The following is a 7,070-nucleotide window of genomic DNA, read 5'->3' on the forward strand; positions in this document are numbered from 1 at the left end:
GAAATGACTAAAAACACTTAAAGGGAGAATCAGACCAAAGCACTATCGTTGTGGGAGACCTAAATACCCCACTGTTGGATATGGACAGATCATCTAAACAGAAAATCAATAAGAAAATAACATCCTTAAATGACACATTAGACTAATTGGAAATAATTGGACATAATTGACATTTACACAGCCTTCTATCCCAAAACAGCTGCTTATACATTCTTCTCTAGTGCACATGGAACATTCTCAAGAATCGACCACCTATTGGGACACAGAGATAGCCTCAACAAATATAAGGAGTTGAAATCTTACCAATCATATTCTCTGATCATAATGCTTTGAAATTAGAGATCAACTGCAAAAAGAAAGCAGGAAGAACCACAAATACATGGAGATTAAACAACATGCTACTGAAGAATAACTAGGTCACAGAAGAAATAAAAAGATCAAGAAATGCATAGAAACAAATGATAATGATAGTACAACATACCAAAACTTTTGGGACACGGCAAAAGCGGTCAAAAGAGGAACATTCATATCATTACAGGCCTATCTCCAAAACAAGAACGAGCCCAAATAAACAACCTAATGCTTCATCTTAAAAAACTGGAAAAGGAAGAACAAATGAAGCCAAAAGTCAGTAGAAAGAAAGAAAGCATCAAAATTAGAGCAGAAATAAATGACATTGAAAACAAACAAACAAACAAAATAGAAAAAATAAATGCAACAAAGAGCTTCGAGAAGGCTAATAAAATTGACAAACCCCTGTCGAGACTCACTAAAGAAAAAAGAGAAAGGACACAAATAAACAAAATCAGGGATAAAAAAGAGGAAATTATGACTGACATCACAGAAACACAAAGAATCATGCAAGAATACTATGAAAAAGTATACAACACCAAATTTAATAACCTAGAAGAAATGGACCAGAACTTAGAAAAATACAATCTTCCTAGACTGAATCAAGAAGATCTGTAAAATCTAAATAGACCGATCAGCAGTATGGAAACTGAAACAATCATCAAAAACCCACCAAAAAGTAAAAGTCCAGGATCAGATGGCTTCACCAGTGAATTCTACCAAACATTCAAAGAAGATTTAATACCTATTCTCCTCAAACTCTTCCAAAAAATTGAAGAGGAGGCAATATTTCCCAACTCATTTTATGAGGCCAATATTACCCTGATACCAAAACTTGGTAAAGATAACATTAAAAAAGAAAACTAAAGACCAATATCTCTCATAAACACAGATGCAAAAATCCTAAATGAGATACTAGCGAACCAAAAACAGCAACATAGTAAAAGGATTATACGCCATGATCCAGTGGGCTTTATCCCAGAGGCACAAGGATGGTTCAACATACACAAATTGGTTAATGTGATATACCACATAAACAAATTAAAGAATAAGAATCATATGATCATACCAATATATGCAGAGCTTTCAACAAGATACAGCATTCATTTATGATCAAAACACTTAGCAAAATCAGTATAGAAGGAAAGTACCTTAACATAATAAAGGCTATATATGACAAACTCTCAGCTAACATTGTACTTAATAATGAAAAACTAAAGTAATTGTTGATAGTTATGTAGTTATTGCCATTTTATTATTCATATTTTTTATCTTTTCTTCTTCTACTTCTTAAAGAAGTCTCTCTAACATTTCTTGTAATACTGGTTTGGTGTTGATGAATTCTTTTAACTTTTTCTTGTCTGAGAAGCTTTTTATCTGTCCTTCAATTCTAAATGATAGCTTTCCTGGGTAGAGTAGTCTTGGTTGTAGGTCCTTGCTTTTCAACACTTTGAATATTTTGCGCCAATCCCTTCTGGCCTGCAAAACTTCTGTTGAAAAATCAACTGACAGTCTTACAAGAGGTCCCTTGTAGGTAACAATTACTTGTCTCTTGCTGCTTTTAAGATTATGTCATCTTTAACCTTTGGCATTTTAATCATGATGTGTCTTGGTGTGGGCTTCTTTGGGTTCATCTTGTCTGGGACTCTCTCCACTTCCCGGGCTTGTACATCTATATCCTTCACCACGTTAGGGAAGTTTTTTCAGGCATTATTTCTTGAAATATGTTTTCAATTCCTTGCTCTCTTCCTTCTCCTTCTGGTACCCCTATAACGCGAATGCTGTTGTGCTTGATGTTGTCCCAGAGGCTCCTTAAACTATCCTCATTTGGAGGGATTCTTTTTTTGTTATTGTTGCTGTTCTGATTGGGTGTTTTCTGCTACTTTATCTTCTAAGTCATTGATTTGATCCTCTGCTTCATTTAATCTACTGTTGATTCTCTTTAATTATTCTCATTTCAGTTATTGTATTCTCTATTTATGACTGTTATTTTTTGTTTTCTACCTCCATTTTTATGTTTTCTATTTCTTTGCTAAAGTTCTCATTGAGTTCTTCTACTCTTCTCTTAAGTTTATTGAATATCCTTATAACCAGTGTTTTGAATTGCTTGTCTCCATTTTGCTTATTAATGTTCTTTCTGGAGCTTTGTTCTGTCCATATGGGACATGTTTCTTTGTCTCCCCATTTTCCCTGCCTCTCTATATTTGTTTCTATGTATTAGATAGGGCTATTATGTCTCTCTGTCGAGTAGAGTGGCTTTATGTAGTAGATGTCCTGTGAGACCCAGTAGCACAGTCTCCTCTGGGCTCCTGAGCTGAGTGCTCAAGATATGTCTTTTGTATGTGCCCTCCTGTTGTAGGTGAGCCTTGGTTGCTATTTGCACATTAGTGGGAGGGGTTGACCCTTGAGCTCATTGGTTGTGAAGATTGGCCAGTGAGGGGCTGACCCTACAAAGCAGGATTCACTTTAGCAGGCTCTGGTGCCTACTAAGTCTGCTCTTTGGATGTATGGTCCTTAAATGCAGCTTTGGGTAGTGCTTGAGCTCAGGGTGAAGCCAGCCACCGGGCACAGATGCCCCAGCCCCAAAACCTCCTGAAAGGTGGCCCGCCACCAGCCAAGTTCAGCTATAGCCTGTGCACTGCCCAGGGCCACTTGGTAAAAGTCACCAAGCAATCCACAGATGACGATCACCAGTGCTGAGCTTATAAATGCCTCGAGAGGCCAAGGTGCAAACCAAGGCCAATTATCACTAGTGCCGGACTTGGGGCTGCTCAGCAAGAGGTACAGGGCATTCCAAGGTCAGAGGCTGCTTGTTTGAGTTTTGTGAACCTTTGAGAGATTTTAGGAAAGTCCACAACATGAGTCAAGACAAGCCATTCGTATGGAGAAGCAACTGGAGACAGCTTGGGTGGGCCAGCAAGTTGGGAGAGGTAGAGTCTCAGGGAATCACCTGGCAGGGGTGACCTGTGTTATCCAGGTTGATGGAGACTCAGATATGGTGGCTGCCTGTGTTTGTGCATTAGGAGGGGGTAAGGCTCAACAAAAAATTAACTCTGCCAGGATTCTGCTAGCACTACTGTCTAGAATGAGCTGCCCCTCCAGCCCTCGCCCTAAAGCCAGACAATTCAGTTCCTCCCTGTATGTCCCTGGTGCTTTTTGTACAGCTGCCCCAGTGCTGGCGCTTAGAGTAAATGAGTCCTTTAGAGGAACATTTGTGTCCTGCAGTCTTCCATCTCACTCAGCCACAATCTCCACTGGTTTTCACAGCTAGAGGTTGTGGGGACTTCTCTTCCTGTCACTGGAACCCTGGGTTGGGGAGCCTAGTGTGGGGTTGGGATCCTTGTGTTCTTCCATAGGGACCTCCGCAGCTGAGATATCCCTCCTGGTTCTTAACCACCACATGTGGTTGTGCGGCAAGCTTGTTTTGAGCCTACACCCCTCCTACCAGTCTCGAGATAGCCTCCTCTGTATGTTTCCAGCTGTTGGACTTCTTTTCAGCCAGACTTCAAGCGATTCCCAATGATGGTTGTTCTGCAATTTAGTTGTAACTTTTGATGTGGTCGTGAGAGAAGGCAAGCATGGTTTCTACTACTAACCCATCTTGACTGGAAGTCTAGAGATTTATTTTTTAAATCTAAGTACTCTATTCTTGTTACTTGCAATATTTTCAAATTAGATATTATATGAATAGCTTTAAAGCTCTCTAAAGATCAGCTGATATATTTTTTTGGTTGGCATGCAGGTGTGTGTTTTCATATTAATTTCAGTAATGTTAACTCTAATTATCTCTTTTAGGTTCTATCTATACAGTCAAAATATAATGAAGAAACACATTCAAGACCAAAAGAAAATTTACATGGATATTTGAGGTAAAGGGGAAAAAAAGGAGAGTGGAGCTTATTTGAACTGGTTACTTTGTACAGGTCTTACCTTAACTTTCCATAAGCAGATATAGCTTATTAAAAGATACACTGCTTAACTTTGTAATGGTTATTCTAACTTAATAATGATGGATCTGTGTAAAATATGAAAAGTTAAATTTTAAAGTGTTTGTTGAACATAGTTTTTCTTCTGATGTCTTTGGGTTCCTGGAAATAATTCCTATATCAATTAGTTTCAAAAACATTTGGCTCTGCCTTTTTTGGACTGACTGAGAAAAGTTTGAGTTAATCTAACTCCCTGATATTAAAGCCACTGAAGAATACATTTCCTCCATAATGCAGGTGTCCTTATGGAAATATAACATTGTATTATATGTTTGTTATTGCTATGTTGTTTTAGTAATCTCCCAAAATGATTGTGTTTCAGAGTGATTCATTGTCCCTGGAATTTGCACTTCAGACTGGTGATTTCTTCATCTCATTCTTGAGAACTGCAGGTGCACATATTTGTTAATAATGAATACATGAATTTCACCACTGGATTCTTTATAGAATAGTTGCATGTATTACATCCCAAAATGAAAAAAAAAATTGTCTTCTCAAACAACTCTTTTAACTCTAGAAAATATGATTCTTTATATCAGAAAGCTTTCATGATATTCACTTAGAAGAAACTGCCTTCCAAATGCAGAACACTTTGCTAAAGATGAGGAAAGATTTGTAAAAGTTACACAATCAACATGGCATATATGAGAAAGTGTTACCTAACAACAGTTTTTGATTAAAAGTGTTTATAATTTTATACAACTCAATATAGATGGAGCCTAATTGCCACAGAAAAATTTTCCTATGTGTCTCTTAATCTGCACTTGAATTTTCTACATAGAATATCAGCAATTGCAACTCTTTCTTGGTTAAATATTTTATTGTGGTCAGTGATTTTTTAAGGTTTTCAACAGTTTGCTTAAGTTCCACTTCAGACACACCTCAATCAACGTCTGCATCAACTCTCCCCTTTTCCCTGCAACAAATGTTTTCTGAAGGATGCTCACAAGACCTTGATCACATCTCTGCTTCAGAGAAGGCTGAACATCAAGACACTTGACCTAAGCTCAGGAGAGGTGGACACTTCATGATGGGGAGGAGTCTAATGACATATTTTTTTTATTCAGAAGACTAAACAATTCTGTTAAACAATTTCAAAGAGGCCAAGCCACATAGAGCTTCTTGTGAAAGCCAAATTAATAAGCAGCTCTTCAATCAGATTGAAATTCAAAATTGTCTTTCATCATTTGCCATATTGATCAATGCCATTTCGAATATCTGTTACTAGTTTTCTGAATTTCACCTTGATAAAACTCTGTCCATTAGCATTATTTTTTCTTTTACTGCACCTTCAACCTACAGCCTACAGCCCCTCTCTAGAACCTTTTTTTTCCCCAGTTAATAGCAGAATTTTGGTGATTTTTTTTTTTTTTTGGCTAATAGATTGTTTTAATTTTCTCTCTATGTGAAACTCTAGTTTTTTATTTGTAGGTGAAGGAAAGTGTAACTTCAGTAGACTGCAATGCAGAAAGATGTTTGTCATATAAACTAGTTTCTATTTAGTCAGTCAACTGTTTATAGCTGTCTCAATTGGGATAGATGCATTTACAGAACGGGCTGTCCTTGAGCCTTCTTTGCGAGCAGCTTTAGATCGGTAATGCACCTGGCAATTGTCTCCTTTTCCTACTGTGTAGAGATGCTTTGAGCCACATCCTTCTCCAACCAGCTTATCATGTGCTCTTGCTTGTTTCGATGCATCATACTCTGCACAAAGATATGAAAATCAAGGTGATTCTTTACCTCTTTGTCTACTCTATACAGCTGTTCCCAATAAGTAACCTCCAAGGCCATATCCATTTTATTCCTCTGAAAATCAAAAAGATAATGGCACTTTTGAACTAGTGCCTGCTGTGACTTCTCCAGATCAATTGCATCTTGGATATGTTTGATGGAAGCCTGTTTCACCTCTTCTAGCTGGCCAATATTTTGCTCATTGAGTTTATCAGCAAATTCTCCAGTAAAGACACTATGTTTTTTAATTACATAGACAATCATCCCTATTGTTGATATGGCAGAGATGGTCTCTGAAGTAATCACATGTATTTCTTTAGATAGAAAATATAAGATAAGCCAGTTCCAAGAGCATAGGGCCCTCTTATGCTGGTTTTAGGAGAAAAGAACTGGAAGAATTCCTCAGAGGTCAGCCCATGATGAACTTTTCCTCCACTTTCTGGAAGAGGTAGTACAGGGACAAGATTTGGCATCCCAGTGTGAAATAGTCTATTGCCTGCAATAACCCTGGACTGAGAAGAGCTGTGTTCAAGTCTTTCCACATCCTTTATAAAAACCTTCTTTATCCACACCGATATGAATGATGAATGAATGAATGAGTGAATGAATGAATAAGGGAGTTTTCGTTCTTATAGTAATAAATCAACTAATAAATGAAAGAGGAACAATTTTTTTTAGAAAAAAATCACCACACATTGTAAACATAATAATAATTGATTCAGGCAAAAATCACTGATGCAAACTAAAATTAGTAGGTTATTATCTATTGAGGAGCAGGATATTTTTACATAGTCTCAAAATATCTCCCCACAAATTGCTAATTATAGAAGGAAAATTTCTACTTTTACAGTGGAGAAAAATGGTAGACACCATCTCAACAAGCGTCTAAGTTCATATCCCCCAATAAGAAAACAAAACATCATGAACCTCCTGATAAGATGCCCTGAGAAGGACATAACATCACTTCTGGGGTTTTCCTGAAAAAAAATTAGTAACTGTGAT

The 7,070-nt window shown here is 37.3% G+C and overlaps 1 pseudogene; it reads right to left on the reverse strand.

Moving 5' to 3' along the window:
* Nucleotides 1-5,882: 5,882 nt before the first annotated feature.
* LOC102898612 lies at nt 5,883-6,612 on the reverse strand (annotated as a pseudogene).
* Nucleotides 6,613-7,070: the final 458 nt, after the last annotated feature.

This window comes from Pteropus alecto, unplaced genomic scaffold (assembly GCF_000325575.1).
Source record: "Pteropus alecto unplaced genomic scaffold, ASM32557v1 scaffold45, whole genome shotgun sequence".
NCBI classification, from domain to species: Eukaryota; Metazoa; Chordata; class Mammalia; order Chiroptera; family Pteropodidae; genus Pteropus; species Pteropus alecto.